The following is a 21,314-nucleotide window of genomic DNA, read 5'->3' as shown; positions in this document are numbered from 1 at the left end:
TGCGAACCGTACACTTGGTACGCTGCGCACTGTCATCCGCATCGTATCCCGCGGCTCAAAGAGTATGAGCCGAGCCAGCGGTGCGACGCGGACTTGGAACTGGAATAAGAGCGTTGCAGACCTCCGAGTGTGAATCGTACACTGGGTACGCTGCGCACTGTCATCCGCCGCGTGTTCTGCGGCTCGAGGAGTACGAGTCAAGCCAGCGGGGCGACACGGACTGGAAGCTAGACAAGACCGCGGCGAACCACGGGGTGTGAATCGGACACTGGGACATTGCGCCCGGGAGATACCCACACGACGCGCGGCTCGAGGATTGAGAGCCCCACGCGTGGTATATCCCTCTTCTGCCAACCACCCCTCACCCCCGTGGCTCGAGGATTGAGAGCCGGCAGTGCCCCTGCTACTGCCCACAGCCCCGAGAAACCGTATCCAACGTGGGGTACCTCGAGCCCGGATGCTGGTTGCCCCCCTCTCTTGTCAGACTGTGAGTACGACCAAAGTGATTACTTCTTTGATATAAAGAGCTTGTTATTTGTACCATCAACTGGCGTGGTGTCTCTTTGTGGGGGGTGAGACCTTACTGTACACAACCATAAATGCCTAACCCTCCTCTATGAGGGTCAGACTGTAAGTGCTCTGCAACGTTCCTGGAGGAGGAGGGTCCCTGGGTGGCCAGAGGTAGCGACCCCTGCAATCCCGAGAGCCTCCCCCTCTAACAGTGTTCTGTATCATTATTTCACACACCTATCAACAGGAAATGAACAAATATGTTCAAGTATATTGATGAACTGTAAACGAACACCCAATTGAATTTTTCTGTTTTTTGTATGTTGTCATGAGTCTTGTATTATGTTACATGTTGAGCACATTTTTGTACGGCACTAATTTATGTTATTTATGTCAGATAACAATCCTCTGGTTTTTTATATGTAACATTTGTGTTTCTCTAAGATATATGGAGAACTAATATATCTTGATTGATTTGCTTGTGTCAGTATCAAGTACGTTCTTGTGTTTGTCAAGATATATATCGCACTCCATACATTGGTATTCCCTAGGTTACCAGGATATAAATGATTCCAAATAAATGTTACACTTCCCTACAGAACCAATTGTTCTCATATACACATAACACGGCAGCCATCTTGGGCCACAAGAATAATAACCGTGCCAAATTGACAAGACCCTCCTTGGCTTTTTCCTTGGTGGCGAGAGAGGATGCCCTTCCGAGCTGTCCTGGAAAGGAACTGAACAACCAGAAGAAACACGCCAACTTACCTTGCTACGTTCCTTCCGTTCCTCACCAGCGCTACTTCAGGAAGGAACATGAAAAGGAGAAAGGCACTAGAAAGAACACGTGGTGCCCTGCAAAGTAACCAAGCTAGTGCACTTACCTCTTGATACAGAGGAGGTTTCAAATAACTTAGTAGAATGTCCTGGAGGAGCACAGTAAGAAAGAATGCAACGCTGTGTCAATGATTTTTTGCCACACCCAACAATCAAAGACAGATTGGATTTGTAACTGTGCTGAAAAGGGAATCACCTGTGGTTCAAGACTGCCCCACACAAATAAGCGGTCTCACGAAGTAAGCCGAGAAGAACAGAACGCCATGCGGGCTTCTTTCTTCGTCCTTCTCCTAACCCCTCAGGAACATCTGCTGGCACACAGTGTAATTCATGCTATACCATCGTTACTTTGGTGGACAACAAAAGTAGTCAACTAAATTCAAGTTCATTGATTATTTACTCTTGACTTTCAAAAGTGCGTAGTGTTTTCAACTTTTTTTACAAACATATTCACAATTCATTTTCATTGAAAATATGATTCACTTTCTTCTAACAAATGCCAAACTATTGCAGATATAGCAAAGTAATTTCATCAGAACTCGCGGCGACTCCCAATGCATTTCGATGCTTCAGCATCTTCGTCAGGGGAGGTACTATGTAAAAAAACTATTGCATGAGAACAGGTAACAGTATATACATATTTCTCAATTACTGTCTTCACGTATCAGCTTGTGCTCATGCACTATATAATAAGTGAACACACACCCTAAGTAATCATGCAAATACATTGTCTCATTTTATCCAAGCATATCAGCAATCCAAGCAATAAAGTGCTGCTATTATTGTGGTTGTACCCTATACATGCCATCAAGTGTGGTATAGTGCACCCAACGTGTGTATCACATGTACCAGTGCCTAATATAAAAAATGAGAAGAAGAAGAAAAAAAAGAAAAAAACGTACCCTCCATTCGAGTACTATGTCACCTTAACCCTTTGCATGCTGATGACGGAACCGCTCCGTCATCAGCTGCGGGTGCGCTGTGCTGATGACGGAGCGGTTCCGTCATGGCCCAGCCGCCGCGCCTGCGCGGCGCTGATTTCGCGCCTGCGCGGCCGTTCTAAAGAGCGGGGCGGGTCATGACGGAACCGCTCCGTCACCAGCATAGCTCAACCGCGGCTGGTGACGGAGCGGTTCTGTCACCAGCATGCGGCCGCCGCGCGGCCGCCCCGCCCCTTTAGCGCTGCGGCGGAATAGCCGCCGCAGCGAAGGGGTTAATAGAATTTCGTAACAAAAACGACTGTGCCTGAAAGCAAAACAGGACCACTATGAGTATAAAACGGGACCGATGTAAGTATACCAAAATTCAACACTACGCACTTTTGAAAGTCAAGAGTAAATAATCAATGAACTTGAATTTAGTTGACTACTTTTGTTGTCCACCAAAGTAACGATGGTATAGCATTAATTAATGCATGTACTATATTACACTTCTAGATGTTGAAGAAATGTTGAAATAATGTTGAAAAAATGAAGTAAATGAAGAAAAAAATTTGTTGCACCTGGGCAAGTTCGAACAGTGCATTCCTGCACTAGACATAGTTGTGTCTGAGTGTTCAGTTCATTTAGGGACCTCACAGGGGTTAGTCAGGTAGCAGGTCTGCACCGATTTGTTTAAAATAAACAGCATTAAGGTTTAAAACAGTGGTGTGCTGGTTACACACATATCTTTGTTCATTACACGGTGTAAATCCCCAGAATTAGGAGATGTTCTGGAGTGGATGGCCCATCATTGCACCTGTGAAAGCCCCTGGAAATTCGGGAGAGTGTCGGCCGCAACACTACCTGGTCTTTGTCCTTCTGGTCCTGGTGATTCTGGTGAGGCCCTTCCTTCTGGTGCCTCACGCCCTCATGGTCCTCGAAGACCCTAATCTTCCTTCTCTTAGCATTCCTGGTGTTCTTGACCTTGTGTTGGCCCTCCTCCACCTCTATTGCCATTACTACTCCTGGTTCTTTCAGACCAGGTCTCCCTGATCACTTAAGTTCTGGCCCTCCTATTTTATCTTCCTAGTTTTCCTGCTCCTCCAAACCCTATTTGTACTCGCCCTCCTCCTTATGGGGACTAAGTCATCATGATCCCCCTGCTTCACTTTCTCCTGTCCCTTCTGTTCCTGGTGAAGGACTTCCTAGTAGTCCTGATGCTCATGGCCTTGTTGTGTTCCTAGCCCCCCTCTTCAGCAACTCATTGTCCTGGTCCTTTATTAATATTTTATACCTCCCCCCGTGTCATGATGATAGTGTTGGCACTGTGTAGGTCTCTGGGTCCACATTACTGAACCACAATTTTGGTTTGCGACCACATATCTAATCTGCATTTGGAAGGGGCATGTGCAGGGCATCTCTTCTAAATACGGATTCAGAATGGGATGTAGAAATGATTTACAACTGAAATCCAGTCACAGAACATTAATATATTACTGACTACACAAAGATAGTGGTAATCCATTCGCAAACGGCAAGGGGTCCCCTCAAAGGGGAGGGTGGTTCTTGGGGGGTGGGGGCTTTGAGGATGGAGTGAGGTGTGACTCAGAAACGGGGGCTATTCACCTTAGCGACACGGAGGGAAGAGGGCATCTTGACGCTGCACCAATGATTGCTGTGAGGAAGACGCTCGCTGTGGGGGCTGCACCGAGATTGTTGATAACCTGTTGCATTGTGACGTCATTGCTGCTATCCTCCTGATTGTCGGGCTTATGTAGAGGCACTGGCCCCTCCTCCTTTTTGTTGTGGGTGTTGACAATAATAAACAAATTAAAAAAAAAAGGGGGTCCCCTCAAGGGACCTTTTCTCTTTTGTGGATGTTGACAAAACTATTTTTAAGAGAAGATAGTGGTCCTATGTTTGTTAATTTTTTTTTTTAAACATACTGTTTTCTTTGGCACTTTGATTGATTTAAAAGCAGCCACATGGACAGTGGTCTGCATATCCCAGCAGGCCACCATCCCTGTGATGGCTGCAAATCGTAGTGGGTCGCAATTTGCAACCTACCTCATTATTATGAGGTAGGTCAAACTGTGACCCACCACGATTCTGTATTTTGCGTACCAATCTATTGGTACATTAGTTGGTTTGCCAAATACTGGACTGGTCCCAAAACCTTCTCACCAGTGCAATGGTGTGTGTAGTACATGAGCATTCTGACAGAACAGGTCAGAGCAAAGAAAAGATCACCCCGGAGCGTTTTATGCATAGCTATAAGAAACACGCTGGGGTACAATTTCTTTCATGCAAAACCAGTTTATACATGCATGATCTTAAGTGATTTATATCGCTTTGGCATAATGGATTTAAAGTGGAAAGAATGTGTACCATCTGACTGTTTACCTGCTTAACAAGCAGACAGCAGTGATTTATTTCAATGTATTGTGTTGCATGTTTTTAGTCTATCTTAATGGAAAAGCATTGACGACAGTGACTATAATTTTATCTTTTAAAGTTTGTTTTCATAGCTTCTCAATATGTCGAATGTTCAACCTCCATTGCCATTTTTGGCAGAACCTGGAGATCCTCTGTTGAGGGTGGACCTCTTCCGAAGATATGTGGATGTGCTGGAGGAGGATGGTGGCATTCCTCAGAGACAACTCCATTTACTGAAACATTGTTTGGGGACATTGGTGTCAAAAGAAATGAAAAATGTAACCACTGTTGAGAATACAGGGAAGTTAATTGTTTTTTCAGATTGCCACTAAGCAGCTGCATGAAAGATATGGAAAAAAGGAAACACTGTGTATGAACCCTTCATATTTTATTCTTTGGCTCTGTGGGCAATAGTGCTGGCAGGAAACGAGGGTGGAGGGCCGGTGAGTGGCAGAGGGGTACAAAATACAAAACCAAAAAAAAACACTTACCTTCTCGCTGCATCTCACCTCCGTAATCCCTCCGCTCTGGCCGGAACCAGAAAGCACACCCACGCTTCCCTAAGCGAATCACAACTCTGCAATGCATCAATGTGATTGGTCTGAGCACTATGGTTCGGCGCTCAGACTGGCAGTGGGAGCCTGGGCATGTTCCTCATCAGGTTGTGCAATACAGCCTGGTGAGGAACATGCAATGGGCGCAAGAGTGTTTGGCAGACCCAAGATGGGCAGCCAATCCATTGTGCACACTTGAAGTGTGCAAACCACTCCTCCACCTGTGCCACCAGCCCGCTCCACCCTAACCCAGCCCGAACCTGGGAAATAAAATATGATAATAACGCCATTATCATTTTATTTTTCCTGCTCTGAGACCAGTGGGGCGATGCTCCTTCGCCTTAGCGGAGGAGCCGCCCCTGTCTGTGAGAAGGAGAGACATGTCATCAGTATGTTTCTACATGAAAAGTCAATGCAGTGTCATGTTTCCAAAAATATTTGCCAGTAAGGATCCTTCGTGAGAGGGTAATCGTGCTTCAATGTTTTCTTACCTCCACTATAATACTAACATCATTACAACTGATTACTTTAGATATGAAATCCCCATTAATAATGTGTTGATTCTGCTACGGCTGTTAAAACACAACAAATCAATGTTACTAGTTTTGTTATAAATGTTTTGCCCTGTATTTCAGGTTTTTCACTAATCGTTTCCAGTTAATCAAAATGTTGTGACCAGGTGTTACTGCACAATCAATGATTCCTTGATTTTGCAAGGCAACTTAAAATGTGAAAAGACAGAGAGCATTTTTGTTAATGAAATAGGTAATTTAATATAATCTACTGAGGAACGTAACTGAATAATACCAATGCACAGCTCAATAACAACGGTTTTCAATTTGCAGCACCGTAAACCATTGGACGTATTGTGAAGTTTAAATACTTTTAGGGATTGAAAATATTTGAAATATTTATGGCTAACATTACACAAATGGGTGGACATTATATTTCAAGTGCTGCAGTCAGAAGCTGCACTCTCAGGACAGAAGCGTTTTCAATAAACAAGTTCAGCTTGTTATACAGAGGTCTCTGACTACCATTCCAAAGTCCAGTGCTTTTTGTAAACTCTGTAATTCAATTGTAGAATTTACTGGTCTCATACAATCTTGCTGCTCTTGTTCTAAAAGCTCAAAAAGTGGCGTGCATGTCCGGGAGGTACAACCAGGGCAACAAATTGCATGCTCTGTCCCTATTTGCGCTGCAGCTCATGTTCAATTGGGTGTATTCAGCGCAGAGCGGGAAAGTACATGTGATTACAGTAAACAAATGTGCTGTCTTTCAGGCAGGCACAAACTCTGGAAGTTTGTACCTGGACTGAGGAAAGCACTTTAGTGAAAGACTGGGCCAATTAAAACCACGGATCCATTTTTCAATAGATGGCCCAGCCTTTGTCTAAAGAGGTGGAAATGTATCCCCCTGCAGGTGGATCAAGTGCATTATTGGAGTTTCCTGCGAGGGTATTGAGGGGTGGTCCCCGGGACACCCTTTCCACCTGGTCAAAATCGGTCACTTGCGGGTCGGGTTGCGTTGTACCCCGTGCAGGGTAAAGGTGAAGCAGGTCCCAGGACCAAGCCACGACAGTCAGTTCAATTTTACCTGGCCCGTGGAGCTCAAGTGCAGAGTAGTCCTGGCATTCCCTGGTGCTGAACGGGAGATGCAGTAGAGCTGCTTTTACCGGTTTACATGGTACTGCTGTAAACAAGATCAAAAAACACAAGAGCAAGGTCATTGCCAATGTCAGTCACAGGTACTGTGGAATGCCCTCTTGATGCAGCGTTGAGTTAAGGGGTCGGTTCCCGGACTGGTGACCAACAAGCCTTTCAAGCTTCTTCGATGTGTGGAGGTCCAGGGAAAGACAGCAGCATCTTGAAACTTTGTGGACGGTCGGACTACAATTCCCACAATGCACTAGTCCATCTGGTTTCAGCCGATCCTTTGGAGGGCCCGATGGGCAGCGATTCTTTGGTTCCTGAGGGTCGCTTTACCTGCAGTTTGCAGGGACTAGTGCCACTAGTCCAGGGGAGTCTGAGTTTGCTTCTGGCTCTCCTAGGGGAGGACAGACCTTCAGCCTAGGACACGCCTCGTTCATACAGCTCTAAGACGTTTTGCCACAGGTTCAGAGTATCACTTTCTGAGTTAGTGCAAATTCGGGTTGTTGGTGACACAGGTCCCTTCTGTGTTCTCTTTGCTGCAAGCTGGATCAGGATTAAGGTTCTGGTGTCAGGTGTGTTCATTAAATCCTATCTTTAGGAGAGTTAGGAGTGTGGGAACAGGTTGCCAATGGGCTGCTAGTCCTGCAGCTAATGTGCTCCTGAGGTGACCACATCTGGGGTGTAGGTTACCTTTTCTACCTAGAACTCTCTAATCAGCCACTCCTGAAGAAGGCCGAAGTCTAATTTTAGTGTACAGACCAAGCTTCTCAACCTGGAGGTGTGGCTAGCCTTCTGGGGGAATACACCTCCTCATCTAACTAATTTTCCACTTGTCTGGGTGCAAATGTGCATGGGGCGGGGAGAGGGCTGTTTCCTCCAAGGGGAGCCAGCGTGATGCATATCAGAGGCGATGCAGCCTTTGAAGCTCACCACCTTGATGTTCCACTTTACTAGTCTGCGGGGAAGGAGGGGGGTATGACCTCCTTCCTGTCCAAGCCTTTGTTCTTGACTTGTGGGAGTGATCACACTGCCTGGCAGGAATTTAAAGCATTTCAGTGGCACCAAATGCAGGAAAAGCTGGAGCAACCAGGTGGGCAACCTCTATAGTAGCCTTCTAGGTGCATGCCACATCGCCCTCGACACAAGATTCATATCAAGGACGAGAAGGCACGTTGTTTGAAAGCAAACACAACATATTTAGGTGGTACCATAATGGAGCTGCCAGCCTCGGGTTTGCTCAGGGGCCAGCCCATGCTATCCTATGGATTGTCTATCTATCCCTTATAGTGTCCTTTAGTGGGAAAAGGCACTATAAGATCATATCAGCTTGCACTTGCATGCCCACACCTTTAATATAAGGCACCCTGCCTCTTGGGATTTAAGTGTCCTTCCTTGGGGTGAACTCTTCGCACTCTGCCACTCTGGATCGAATAATCATTGTCATCCCCATGATTTGTTGTGAGGGTGCAAGGAATATATATGTCGTACATGCAAATTCTCCCCCTTCTGTGGGGCTTGGGCGTGGTGCCCTGAGAGCCCCCATTAGGGAAGCATGTAGTCAGCAAGGAGAAATCATTCAATTTAAACAGAATATTCTGATGTGTATCAAACCTAAAAAAAACGTGGCCTCTCCTGATTTGATATAAAAATATATATTTAGTAAGTCAAAATTTAATTTCAACAGTTGGTAGACTCTCTACCATACTCATAGTTAAGGAAGAGGTTGCTTCAGGGAAAGGTGCATGGAAAGGAGGTGCTCAAGTGTGATAAGTAAAGGCAAAGAAAATAATCTTAAAAGAATCAGAAAACAAACATTACTCTAGTTGTTCTGGATATAACTGATAACAAAAACCAGTTGGAATCAAGCCTGCCCAACATAGGTTGATTTAAAATATTTAATACAATTGATTTTGCAAACAAAACAGAGACAATTATCATCTGTAATAAGGACGGGGTGAGGAGGACGCGTGAAGGTGATCCTCATAGGTCCAAACAATCCAAAGCGAATCAATCGCCAACAGCGTAGGACTGTGCAAGGCACTGACATCGCTCTGAGCTCCTTTGGACATCTCACTAGGTTGGCAATTGATTCACTTTGGATTGTTAATCAATTGAGACAAAGGATATTGTCCATAGACTGCAATGTGAATGCTGATGGTGGTTACTTACCTTACAAAATTGAATGGACCTATGAGGATCCCCTTCTCTACTATTTTTCGATTATTGGAATGTTGGGTCCACTTTATCCACAATGCGTATGTGGGTGATTACCCCGGAAGCCCTGATATGCATAATTTCTTGAATAGGTTGTTTCTCTATTGCCCGAGCCTTGAGGAAGATCCGCCAGCTGAGGCCTCAATTACCCTCTATGCTACTAAGTCAGGTCAAAATGTCGACGCAAACCCCCTAGAAGGCATGTACAATGCGCCCCTTCACCCGTCCTAATTACAGATGACAATTGTCTCTGTTTTGTATGCAAAATCAATTGTATTAATTATTTAAAATCAATCTATGTTGGACAGACTTGATTCCAACTGGTTTTTGTTATCAGTTATATCCAGAACAACTTTAGTAATGTTTGTTTCTGATTCTTTTAGAATTCATTTTCTTTACCTTTACTTATTACACTTGAGCACCCCCTTTTCATGCACCTTTTCCTGAAGCAACCTCTTTCTTAATTATAGGTATGGTAGAGAGTCTAACAACTGTTGAAATGAAATTGTGACTAAATAAATATATATTTTTATATCAAATCAGGAGACTCCAAGTTTGTTTTTAGGTTTGATGCACATCAGAATATTCTGTTTAAATGTAATGATTTCTCCTTGCTGACTACATGCATGCATCAAGTTATTTATAAACTATTACTTCTGTCAGAAATTGCTTTTTCTATAAAAAAAAAAAGGTCCAGGACCAATTGTTTTCTGTATTATTCGATACCCAGGTCCAAGGACTCTATTGGGTTACCCCATTTCCTTATAATGGCTAATGCCCATTAGGGAAGCAGCAAATGGGAAGAGGAAATGGAAGATGAATTATTGTCTTCTCCTTAACACCAGGTTGCTCATTAAGAATAAATACGAATTTGTAGATTTTCTGAGCCAGCATAATCCGGATATCTCATTCCTTACAGAGACCTGGGTCAATAGTGGGTCTGACCCAGACATCAAAACTGCCATCTCGGATGGTTTTAATATAGAAAGGCTGGTCAGAATTGGGAAGAGGGGTGGGGGCTGGCAGTTGTGTATCGCAGTTCGCTGGAGGCAAGTTTCACCCCGATTCATCATCTTGATTGTGAGCGCTCATGTTTAGCATAAAACTGAATGAATCCCATACATTCCATGGAAAGTTAGTCTATCGACCTACAGGCCCTGATGCAGATTTGTTTGATAGAATCCAGTCCTTTATGGAATCCTGCATGACACACACTAACTTTACACTGTTATGGGACTTTATTTGTAATCTAGAACAGTCTTCCTTCACGGATATGGGTAATTTAGTTGACACACTCAACGGTTTTAATCTACCCCAACTAATAGACGTGCCTACTCACATGGCGAGTCATACGTTGGATGGAATCTTTACCAACAATGCAGCCTTAGTCATTGACAAGATCTTGCCACTTCTTTGGTCTCATCACAAGGCCATTCTTTTCTCAGTCACAGCTCCATATTGCAAAGTGGATAGAGCCAGTGCAACTAGAACTATCAAATACAGGCCTTGGAAGCGCATTATAGTGGCAGCCTTATGCGAAGCTCTCTCACAATCAGTTCCAACGCCCGAGTGCAATCTAGAGTGCGCAGCCACAGGGTTTGTGCACTGGCTGGATACAGCTTTTACCAAAGTGGTACCTGAAAAAATTATAAAGAGTCACAGGAAAAATCCTTCGGCCCCCTGGTTTTCATTAGCATTAAAAGCAGTACAGCTCAAATGTAGGTTGCAGGAGCGCATTTGGAGGAAATAATACGGGTCAGAGGAAAAAACTCAATACAAGAAATGTCTTTTGGAATATAAACAACTAATTAAAGCTGAAAAAACTAAATATTTTTCAGAAAAAATTTGCCTAGCTGCAAATTCCACCAGGGAATTCTTTAAAACGGTTAAAAAACTTGTTTCATTGGAAAAACAGTAATAATTTCGTACCTGGTGCATCATTTTGCAATAAATTGGCTGATTTCTTCGATTCAAGGTTAACTCCATCTTCCAAGCTTTTTCCTTAAATGCCTGTAGCTCCGTGCTCGCTCATCATCTGGTGGAGGCAGTTACCCAGGCGGCATCCTCAGGGGACAGAGCGCCCCCGGTATTTGTGGAGTTCTCCCCCCTCTCATGGGATAAAATAATCAGTCTTATGAGCTCCATCAAATCAGGTGCTCCATCGGATCCTTGCCCCCCTATGATCTTCAACCAGGTGGCCAGCCTGGTCAAAGGAACAATGAGCGATCTTTTAAAAGCGGTGCTTAGCTCGGGGCACTATCCAAATATCTGGAAAAAAGCCTCTATTCTGCCCTTAATGAAAAGAACCCTCTTTTTACCACATGTCTGTGGAAAATTACAGACCTATCTTCTGACTTCCTTGCCTTGCTAAACGGCTAGAAAAGGCCATGAATGATGAAATTCTGTTTTTTCTTGACAGACATCAACTCCTTGACTCTGCCCAATATGGTTTCAGAGCAGGTCATTGTGTGGAGTCAGCTCTCGTAGCAGCAATGGAGGAAGTAAGAATTAGGGTGGACAAAGGCGGCAGAGCAGCACTAATCTTATTGAACCTCTCCGCCCCCTTTGATTCAGTCCACCATGCCCTACTTATTAAGCGTCTGTATGCCTTAGGTTTCAGGGGCACTGCACTCACATTGCTGAGGTACTTTCTGGCCAACAGGACACAGTGGTTGGAGTTGGGAGACGCAGAGTCTCATAATTTCTCACTCCCCTGTGGGGTGCCACAGGGCTCGGCACTTAGTCCCACTCTTTTTAATGTGTATGTTACCCCTCTGGTGCAGCTCATCCACATGCGGACAATAAACAGATTGTGGTATCCATCTCAAATCAGGTTGAAAAAGATGCAGATAACTTTTGTAGATGTATGACGGCAGTGGCAGGTTGGATGCAGAATTACTGCCTTAATGTTATGTTAGGTTATGTTAATATAATTTATAACGCGTGCGGCTACTCAAGAGTGTCCCAGCGCGAAAGCCAAATGATGGAGGGAAGGAGCTGGACAGAGCGACACGTTTATGCAAACCGCCAAGTTTTTAGCACTTTCCTGAACAACCTTGGATTAGTAGTCTTCCATAGTGTGTAAGGTAGAGCGTTCCAGGCTTGAGCCGCCTTGAAAGAGAGTAAGCTGCCCCCCACTCGTACCAAACAAAACCGAGGGATCACTGCCAACCGCTGAGAGGATGAACACAACAGTCTTTGTGGCACATAGAAACTGAAGTGATTCCTCGAATACAGGGGTCCCACGCCATGGAGGCCTGAATGGGCCAGGGTGAGAACCTTGAATTTGACCCGTTGGGTCATGGGAAGCCAATATAGGTCCAGCAAATATTGCTTCACACTAGTTCTTCCGGTGATGTTTAGCAGAACTCTGGCTGCCACATTTTGTACAACTTGCAGCTTCCTCAGCTGGAAGTCTGGCAGACCTATAAACAGTGCATTGGCATAGTCTAGGCGTGAAAGAATCAGTGCACACATGACCATTTCTTTGGCTCCCCTGGGTAGCAGGGGTAGAAACTTCTTGAGAATCTTCAATGTACCAAAACACTGTCCGGCCAGTTTCTTTATTTGTGTGGAGAACCTAAGGTCCTTGTCAAACCAAACACCTAGGATTTTGACAGGTTTGCCCACAGAGCTAGGTAGAGGGCAGTTTGTCGGCCAGAGGGCTCCCTAAAACTGCGCAGGAAAAGGCCCATAAAGAGAAGCTCTGACTTCTTTTTGCTACACTTCAGCTGGGCCAGAGCCAGCCATTCAGAAACTGCCATTAGACAGACTTTGGCCTGGACAGGAGATACATCTGCCTCCCTCCAAGTGAAGAGGAGCTGGGTGCCATCCGCATAAGCGATGATCTTTGCTCCCAGTTCCTCTGCAAGATGTATCAACAGGGTGACATAAATATTAAACAGCAGAGGGTTCAGATCCCTGCGGTACTCCTGTGGACCCCTTTTGCAGGACCAAGGAGGAGGGAGGGAGCCGTACTTGCTGTGCTTGCTCTTCTAGGAATGACTTGAGCCAATTCCATGCTCTGCCCGAAATACCGATGTTGGTGAGGTGAGCAAGAAGCTGGGAGTGTGGTACCATATCGAAGGCGGCAGAGAGGTCCAATAAATTCAGAGCCGCTCTGCCACCAGCATCCAAACACTCCCTGATTGCTTCAGACATCTCCCCCAAAGCTGTCTCGGTGCTATACGTAGCTCTAAACCCTGATTGGGCTGGGTGCAAAAGGTCAGATTTTTCTACAAAATTGGACAGCTGTTTGAACACTGCTTTCTCACACACTTTTGCTATGGCAGGCAGATGTGAGATGGGATGGAAGCTAGCCAGAGAAGATGTGTCCAGTGTTGGCTTTTTAAGTGAGGGAAGGAGTTTGGCCTGCTTCCATTCCAAGGGTATAATAGCTGTCTGAACGGACACATTAATCAGGGTATTGACCTCAGGGTTAACTACCTCCGTCACGGCAGCCAGCAGCCTGGCGGTACAGGGGTCCACAGGAGATCCCGATTTAAGCGAATTGAGCATGGTCTGTGAATCCTGGAGAGTAATCAAAGAAAATTTCCGCTAAAGAGAGAGATGAACTAGATAGACATAAACTGGGTCCAGAGGTAATTGTAGAAGGAAGTCCAGCCAGGCCTATACTACCTTGTCCCAGGCTGGCCTGAATCATCTGGATTTTATCAATGATTAGCCAGTTTTTCGCACCATGTGTCAGAGGTAGGAACAGTAATGTGCTCAGCACATGGGGAGACGAAACTCTGAACAATTGAAAACATTTCTTTGGCGTTACTTTTGGAATAAAAAATGCGCTCCGAAAAATGGTGACTTTTAGCTATACTGATAGCAGTATAGTAAGCTTTCTGAGCCGTTCTAAGAGCAATTTTAGCGAGGAGGTAGTAAGCCACCCTCCAGCTTCTTTCCTACTTTTTACAAGGCTGCTTTTGCTCTTTAAGCTCACTAGAGAACCAGGGTTTTGAAGGAGAAGTTCTGGCTCACTTATGAGCGAGGGGAGGGGATGATGAAGACACCGCCTGAGAGATCCAATTGAAAAACTCTCCAGAGCTCCACCCAGATCTGTTGCGGCAGAAGGCCGCGCCTCGAGCAATGCCAAACTCAAGGCAGAAGGGTCTATTCTATGAGACGGTCTGCTCTGAGAGAGGCTACTAGCTGATTTGGACATTTGGACTTAAGTTAAACTCAGATAAAATGGAGGTATTACCTTTTGGGAAATAGACCTCCTTTTGTAATGCGACCTGGTGGCCGGCAGAACTGGACAACCTTCCGAAGCCCTTGGAGAAGGCAAGAAACTTAGGCGTTGTTTTCAACACTAAATTGTGCTTCTCTGCTCAAATCAATGCAATTACTTCTGGGGGTTCTTTATGCTAAGAGTTCTCCAAAAAGTTCTCCCGTATATTCCATTTGACTTACAGAAGATTGGGTTGATGGCCCTCATCATTTCCAAAATGGATTATTGTACTGCACTTTATCTCAGCACCTTCAAACATCTAGTAAAAAAAATGCAGTTTCATCAGAACGCTGCAGCTTGTACACTTTTTAAAATTCCTAAGTTTAAACTGGTGTCTCACTTACTGCATGGATTACACTGGTTGCCAGTAGAGAAGAGGATCTCCTTCAAGGCATTGTGCCTTATGCACAAGGCTCATCACAAGACAGGCCCGTCTTACTTTCAAGAACAGTGCTCATTGTACCGGCCAAGCAGAAGCCTTAGTTCCAGTTCTGCCTTCATGGTCAAGGTTCCAAGAATCAACAGAGTAAAGTGGGGAGGTAGATCGCTAGCATATCAGGGGAAAAGCTATAGAACTCCCTTCCTCTGGCTCTCTGCTCACAGCCAGCACTGCATATATTTAGAAAGTAGCTTAAGACTTGGCTGTTTCTACCTAAGCAGCTTGATTGCCCAGGTTTGAGCTCTCTTTAAACCATTGGTACCATCTCTCGGACCCTATCTGCGTAGTGCTAAGACAATCTTGGGTAATGCAGGCTTTACAAAACCACCTCATTCATTTATTCATTCATATGAGAGATAGTGCACTGAGTTTGTCATACATGGTGAGAGCAAAGCTGAGTTTGAGCAGTTTGCACTGCTCCTGCGATCTGCAATGGCATTAATTTACTTGGGTCACTCAGGGTGGCACAGTCAGTGCTACAAGCCCTAGGGACCCCTTTAACACTCATATCCTAGAGACTTATAAGTTAGATAAAATCCTTGTCAATTGGGATTGCCAATTTACACATAACAGTTTTAGGGAGACAGCACTGGCACTGGGGCCTGGTTAGTAGTCTACAGTGCACTGTCAGCATCTAATAGTCCAAATGGGGGCAAAAAGTGTAGGGCATCTGCAAAAGGCCCTGTTTTCTTACACAGAACACGGTGTAATTACAGCTAAAGTTTAAACAACAAAAATGTAAACTGGTTGTTTATTCTGTATTTTTAAAAGCAACAATAATTAGCTGATATTTAGGGAACATGTTCTTTTTTTTGCACACTATTTGTCAGTATAGGAAAGATGGATTCTTTCTGCATGTTTCTACACACGAGCTACAACATTTTTTTATCTGACATATACTGATTTAATACCATTTTGCAGCACATTACTAACTGGTTTTTGTTGTGTTTATGAATGCACTACAGACTTCTCTTCTGCTTTTCTCCTGTGCAATCATAGTATGTCTTTCATATGAAAGAGCTAGGCACGGAGGATTTAAGCAGTTTGTGGGAAAGGTGTTGGTGTAGTCATGCATTTTAGGGAATAGAATACCCTCTGCTGTGTGTTAAAAAGATACTGCAACTCATTTCAGCGTTCCGTGGCTTTATAAATGAACTTGGTTTTCTCCGTCATTCCTCTATGGTCATGGAGCTCCTCAGTGACTTGTAATATACTTATGATATATGGCATGGGGCACTTACTTTATCCCACATATAATATCTCATATCGCCATATTTGATGTGTTACATTTTAGCAAGGCACAAGTTGAATTTGACTTTTAGTTTTGTATTACCTAGTTTTAAAGAGATTACACTTACTGATATACCAATTGACTTGCTGTTTTTTTTGCTAGGTGCAGAATATATTTTTCTGCCAGATGTTACATTTCCTTGTGTTGTGTCAATGTCTTTGTGAAGGGATTCCAACTATGATGGCTGATATTTTGCTAAAGCTTTCCTACTTTTCAAGGGGTGATATAGCTGGTGACATATTGCCTTTTATACAGTAGGGGCCATATGTAGGTAAATGGCATTTACCGAATCGTAAATACCGAATTTTACCGATTCAGTATTTACAATTCGGTAAATGCCATGTAGGTAATAATTCTTTAAATATTACCGAATCGGTAATATTCGGTAATTACCGAATCTGTATTTACCGATTCGGTAATTGCCATTGATTCCTATGGGCCTTGAGGTCCATAGGAATCAATGGCAATTACCGAATCGGTAAATGCCGATTCAGTAATTTTACCGATTTGTCAAGGGGGACAGGGTGTCACTTTGACACCCTGTTGCACCCCTGATTCTGGCTTGTGTGCAATGTGACACACATACATGCCCTTAGGGCATGTATGTGTGCCACATGGCACAGGTGTACATGCACAGATGTGCATGTACACAGAAATTCGTTATTTACCATGGCATTGTATTTCATGGTAAATAACAAATTTCTAAGGGCCTGTGGCACTGTTTCCAGTGCCACCTACATCCCAAATTACCGATTCTGTACATTTACCCATTCGGTTATTTACCGATTCGGTAAAATTACCTTTTAGACGGGGACCTGGAGGGTCGGCCGAGTACAGGGGGAGAGGCCTCCGGTGAGGACCGTCTCCGGCGATCGTACAGACAAGTAACTTCCCCCCCACAAATGGACACCACACAAGGATAAGATCTGCACACTTTATATAGGATTCTTGAGGCAAGGTTATCAACGATACAGTGGGGGCAGGACACGAGGATCCTCCCAATTCTAGTCTCTGTAGGGTAAGGGGTAGCGGGACAGTCTTGGGTACCGGTCCGGTACCAGGGCGGCCAGAGGGAGCTCACAATCCTCGAGCTCGGAGGTCTGAAAGGTCGGGCCGCGGCAGCGCCAGCAGGCTAGGATGAAAAGTCTCTGCAAGGAGGGCCGCGGCAACGCCAGCAGGCTAGGACGATGGTTCTCGGTACGGTGGGCCGCGGCAGCGCCAGCAGGCTACGATGATGACTTCTTTGCAGAGGGGCCGCGGCAGCGCCAGCAGGCAAGAGCGATGGTTCACAAGGATGGGCCGCGGTAGCGCCAGCAGGTCCAGACGAAGATGCACGTTGCAGAGGGCCGCGGCAGCGCCAGCAGGCTTCAGAGATGGTTCACAAGGCAGGGCTGCGGCAGCGCCAGCAGTCCGTCAGGGATGAGTTCTTCAAGGTGTCTCTCGACTCCAGGATACAACTGCCTTCCTGCTCTGGAGCTGCCCCAGTTATAGGTCTGGTCTCCTTTGATGTCCGGACCCTCGCGCTTGGAGGTCGGGAGGTCCGGTATGAGGGAGTCCAGACACCCAGCAGGGGCGTGGTGCCAGCGCCCAGGGAGGCCGGGGGCGATCGGCACCTGGCGGGGGAGAGCCATCGACACTCCTTTCTCCCATTGACCTGCCAAGTGGTCTCTTCACCTCCTGGGTGGATGGTGGTGCCTCGATGTCGGGGCCTGGCCAGGCCCAGGGTTGGGGTCAAGCTGAGGCCACGCGGCCTCGTGGTGCAGTGTCCAAGATGGCGGCTGGGCCGGGGCAATGGTGCTGACGGAGGCCCAGGTCAGCCGATGCTGGGGTGTTCGGGAGCAGGTGTCCCATTGGGGACGGATTGCGGGTTGCTTCGGTGGGTTGCAGGGGTGGTTCCTTCTGGGGACACCGGGAGAGCCGGCGTCCGAGTCTTCTCAGGCGGGGAGGGAGCGGGCCTTTCACGAGGCCTGTCCAACATGCATCCCCCCCAGCTGAAGGCAGGGAGAGTCGCCCATCCTCTTTGGTTCTCTCCTCGCCGAGGCGGAAAAAGCGTGACAGGCCGTCCGCGTTGGCGTGGTCCTGGCCAGGACGATGCTCCACAGTGAAGTCCATCCCCTGCAGGGAGATGGACCATCGCAACAGTTTTGGGTTCTCCCCCCGCATTTGCATCAACCATTGCAGGGGTCTGTGGTCTGTCTGCACCCTGAAATGGGTACCGAAGAGGTAGGGCCGGAGTTTCTTGAGGGCCCACACCACTGCGAAGGCCTCCCGCTCGATAGTGCTCCAGCGCTGTTCTCGAGCTAGCAGGCGTCGGCTGATGAAGGCCACTAGCTGGTCGACTCCCTCTGCGTTGAGTTGAAAGAGGACTGCCCCAATGCCATGATCTGAGGCGTCTGTCTGGACTATGAATTCCCGGCTGTAGTCGGGGGCCTGGAGCACGGGGGCGGTGCACATGGCGGCCTTCAACTTCTCGAAGGCCGTTTGACAGTCCGAAGTCCAGTTGACGGTTTTGGGGTTTTTCTTGGATGTTAGTTCTGTGAGGGGCCCCACAATGCTGCCATAGTCCTTTACAAACCGCCGGTAGTATCCGGTGAGCCCTAGGAAGGCCCGGACCTCGGTTTGGGTGACAGGTGGTTGCCAGGACTAGATGGCAGCGATCTTGAGTTGAAGGGGGGCCACCAGACCGCTCCCCACTTGGTGTCCGAGGTAGGTCACGGACCCCTGGCCAATCTGACATTTGCTGGCTTTGACAGTGAGGCCAGCCTGCTGGAGGGCGTGCAGGACTTCTCGGAGGTGGTGAAGGTGGTCCGCCCAGTGGCGACTGTACACAGCGATATCGTCCAGGTAGGCGGCGCTGAATTCTTCGAGGCCCGCCAGTACCTGGTTCACGAGTCGTTGGAAGGTAGCTGGAGCGTTTTTCATGCCGAGTGGCATCACTTTGAAGTGGTAGTGGCCATCCGGGGTAGAGAAGGCGGATCGTTCTTGGGCCCTGGGGGTGAGGCCGATTTGCCAGTAGCCCGCTGTTAGATCGAAGATGCTCAGGTAGCGGGCAGCCCCCATGCGGTCAATCAGCTCATCCGCCCGGGGGATGGGGTGAGCGTCGGTTCTGGTAACAGCGTTCAGGCCCCGATAGTCTACGCAGAACCGGAGCTCGGGGGCAACGCCCGGGGCGGCAGCCTTGGGGACCAGTACGACTGGGCTGGCCCAGGGGCTGTCGGATGGCTCGATCACTCCTAGGGCCAGCATCTTAGTGACTTCGTTCTGGATGCAGGTGCGCACCCGATCTGGCACTCGGTACGCCCTGTGTCGAATGGGTGGACTATCCCCAGTGTCCACATCGTGAAGGCACCAGGGGGTGACCCCAGGGGTGAGGGAGAACAGGCTCGCAAATTGTAGCAGGAGAGCCCGACAGTCTTGGCGTTGTTCTGGGGACAAGGCATCGGAGAGTCTGACCCCTTCCACTGAGCCATCTTTCTCACGGGTCCTCAGTAGGTCAGGGAGGGGCTCGGAGTCCTCTTCCGTCCCACTATCTGTTGCCATCAGTAGGCTGAGCTCCGAACGTACGAAGTGGGCTTGAGTCTGTTGGCGTGGAGGACTCGCAGGGGGTTCCGGGAGGACTCCATGTCTATTAGGTAGGTGACAGGGCCCTTGCGCTCTATCACTTTGAACGGTCCTGTCCATTTGTCCTGCAGGGCACAGGGTTCGACTGGGGCCATCACCCACACTTGCTGGCCTGGTTCGAACTCGATGGAGGAGGCATGCTGATCGTACCATTTCTTCATGTCCTCCTGACTGGCCTCAAGGTTGGCTTTGGCGAGTTCCCTGAATCGCCGGGTCTGGTTGCGGAGGGTCAGGAGATACTTATAGACATCTGGAGGGGTCTTCTGGGGGGCCATCTCCCATCCTTCCTTGACCAGGCTGAGGGGGCCCCGGACGGGGTGTCCGTACAGGAGCTCAAAAGGACTGAAGCCGAGGGATTTCTGGGGAACTTCTCGATAGGCAAAGAGGAGGCACGGGAGCAGCACGTCCCATTGGCGACGTAGGGGTTCTTCCAGGCCCATGATCATTCCCTTGAGCGTGCGGTTAAACCGCTCGACCAGTCCATTTCCTTGCGGGTGATAAGGGGTCGTGAACCGGTAGGTGACCCCGCACTGTTGCCAGAGAGACCTCATGTACTTTGAGATAAAGTTCGTGCCACTGTCGCTGATGACTTCCCGGGGGAAGCCCACTCGAGAGAAGATCCCCATCAGGGCTCGGCCTACCACGGGTGCTGTCACTGTCCGAAAAGGTATGGCCTCGGGATAGCGGGTGGCGTGGTCCACCAGGACTAGGATGAACCGGTGCCCCTGGGCCGTTCGGGGGTCTAGGGGCCCCACAATGTCTATTCCGACCCGCTCGAACGGGGTGGTGACGACGGGAAAGGGTTGCAAGGGTGCTTTGATCTTTCGGCCGCTCTTCCCGCTGGCCTGGCAGGTAGGGCTGGCCCGGCAGTGGTTGGAGACATAATTACGCATTTTGGGCCAGTAGAAGTGAGTCACCAGGCGGTTGTAGGTTTTGTCTTGCCCCAGGTGCCCAGCAAGGGGGACATCGTGTGCCAAGTTCAAAAGGAAGTCTCTGAAGCGGAGGGGGACCACCAACACCCGACTGGCCCCTAGTTCAGCAATTCTTTGCTCACTGTGGAGCAGGTCATTGTCCCAATAAATCCAGTGGGCCCCTGCGGTGTCTCCTGCGCTCTGGGCGAGGGCTTGCTGCCGGAGTCCCTCGAGGGAGGGACAGGTCCTCTACTCTTGTCGGAACTGCTCTTGGGTGGGACCACCCTCTTGCCGCCACTGGGCCAGTTCGGGAAGGTCCTGGAGTTGAACGGGCCCTTCTTCGGCCTGCTCTGGGGGATTGGCGCTTAGGGCGGCTCCCTCCGGGACGATCGGGGGAGGAGGTTCTGGCCATTCTGGTTCTTCGGGACTGGAGATGGCGCGGGCGGCCATGGACCGGGTCGTTATGCAGGCCCATTCAGGGAGGCCCAACATCCCCAGGTGCTCTCTTCTTTCGACGGCTGCCCAGGGGGAACTTTCGAGGTCGCTCCCCAGGAGGCAGTCCACTGGGGCATCATCGCGGACAGTCACCTTCAGCATTCCGGACACTCCTCCCCACTCGAAGGGGACGCAGGCCATCCGACACAGGCTTTCTGAGTTGTCGGCTGACCGGACGGGGCACAGGACGTT

General features: G+C 47.9%; 1 protein-coding gene across 2 annotated transcripts in view; it reads left to right on the top strand.

The window, feature by feature from the left end:
* NOSIP (nitric oxide synthase interacting protein) overlaps window positions 1–21,314 on the top strand; it is a 415,999-nt gene that overhangs the window by 284,278 nt on the left and 110,407 nt on the right. Inside the window, exon 1 of one of the 2 annotated variants that reach the window (XM_086930124.1) lies at window positions 469–487. The exons of the other annotated variant lie outside the window; for it this stretch is intronic. The gene's annotated coding sequence lies outside the window, so the exon portion shown is untranslated. Of the gene's footprint in view, window positions 1–468; window positions 488–21,314 lie in introns of those variants that run through there. 2 annotated transcript variants of the gene reach the window in all.

Source organism: Lissotriton vulgaris, chromosome 7 (genome assembly GCF_964263255.1).
Source record: "Lissotriton vulgaris chromosome 7, aLisVul1.2, whole genome shotgun sequence".
Taxonomy (NCBI): Eukaryota; Metazoa; Chordata; class Amphibia; order Caudata; family Salamandridae; genus Lissotriton; species Lissotriton vulgaris.
This window is presented reverse-complemented; position numbering and strand designations above follow the sequence as displayed.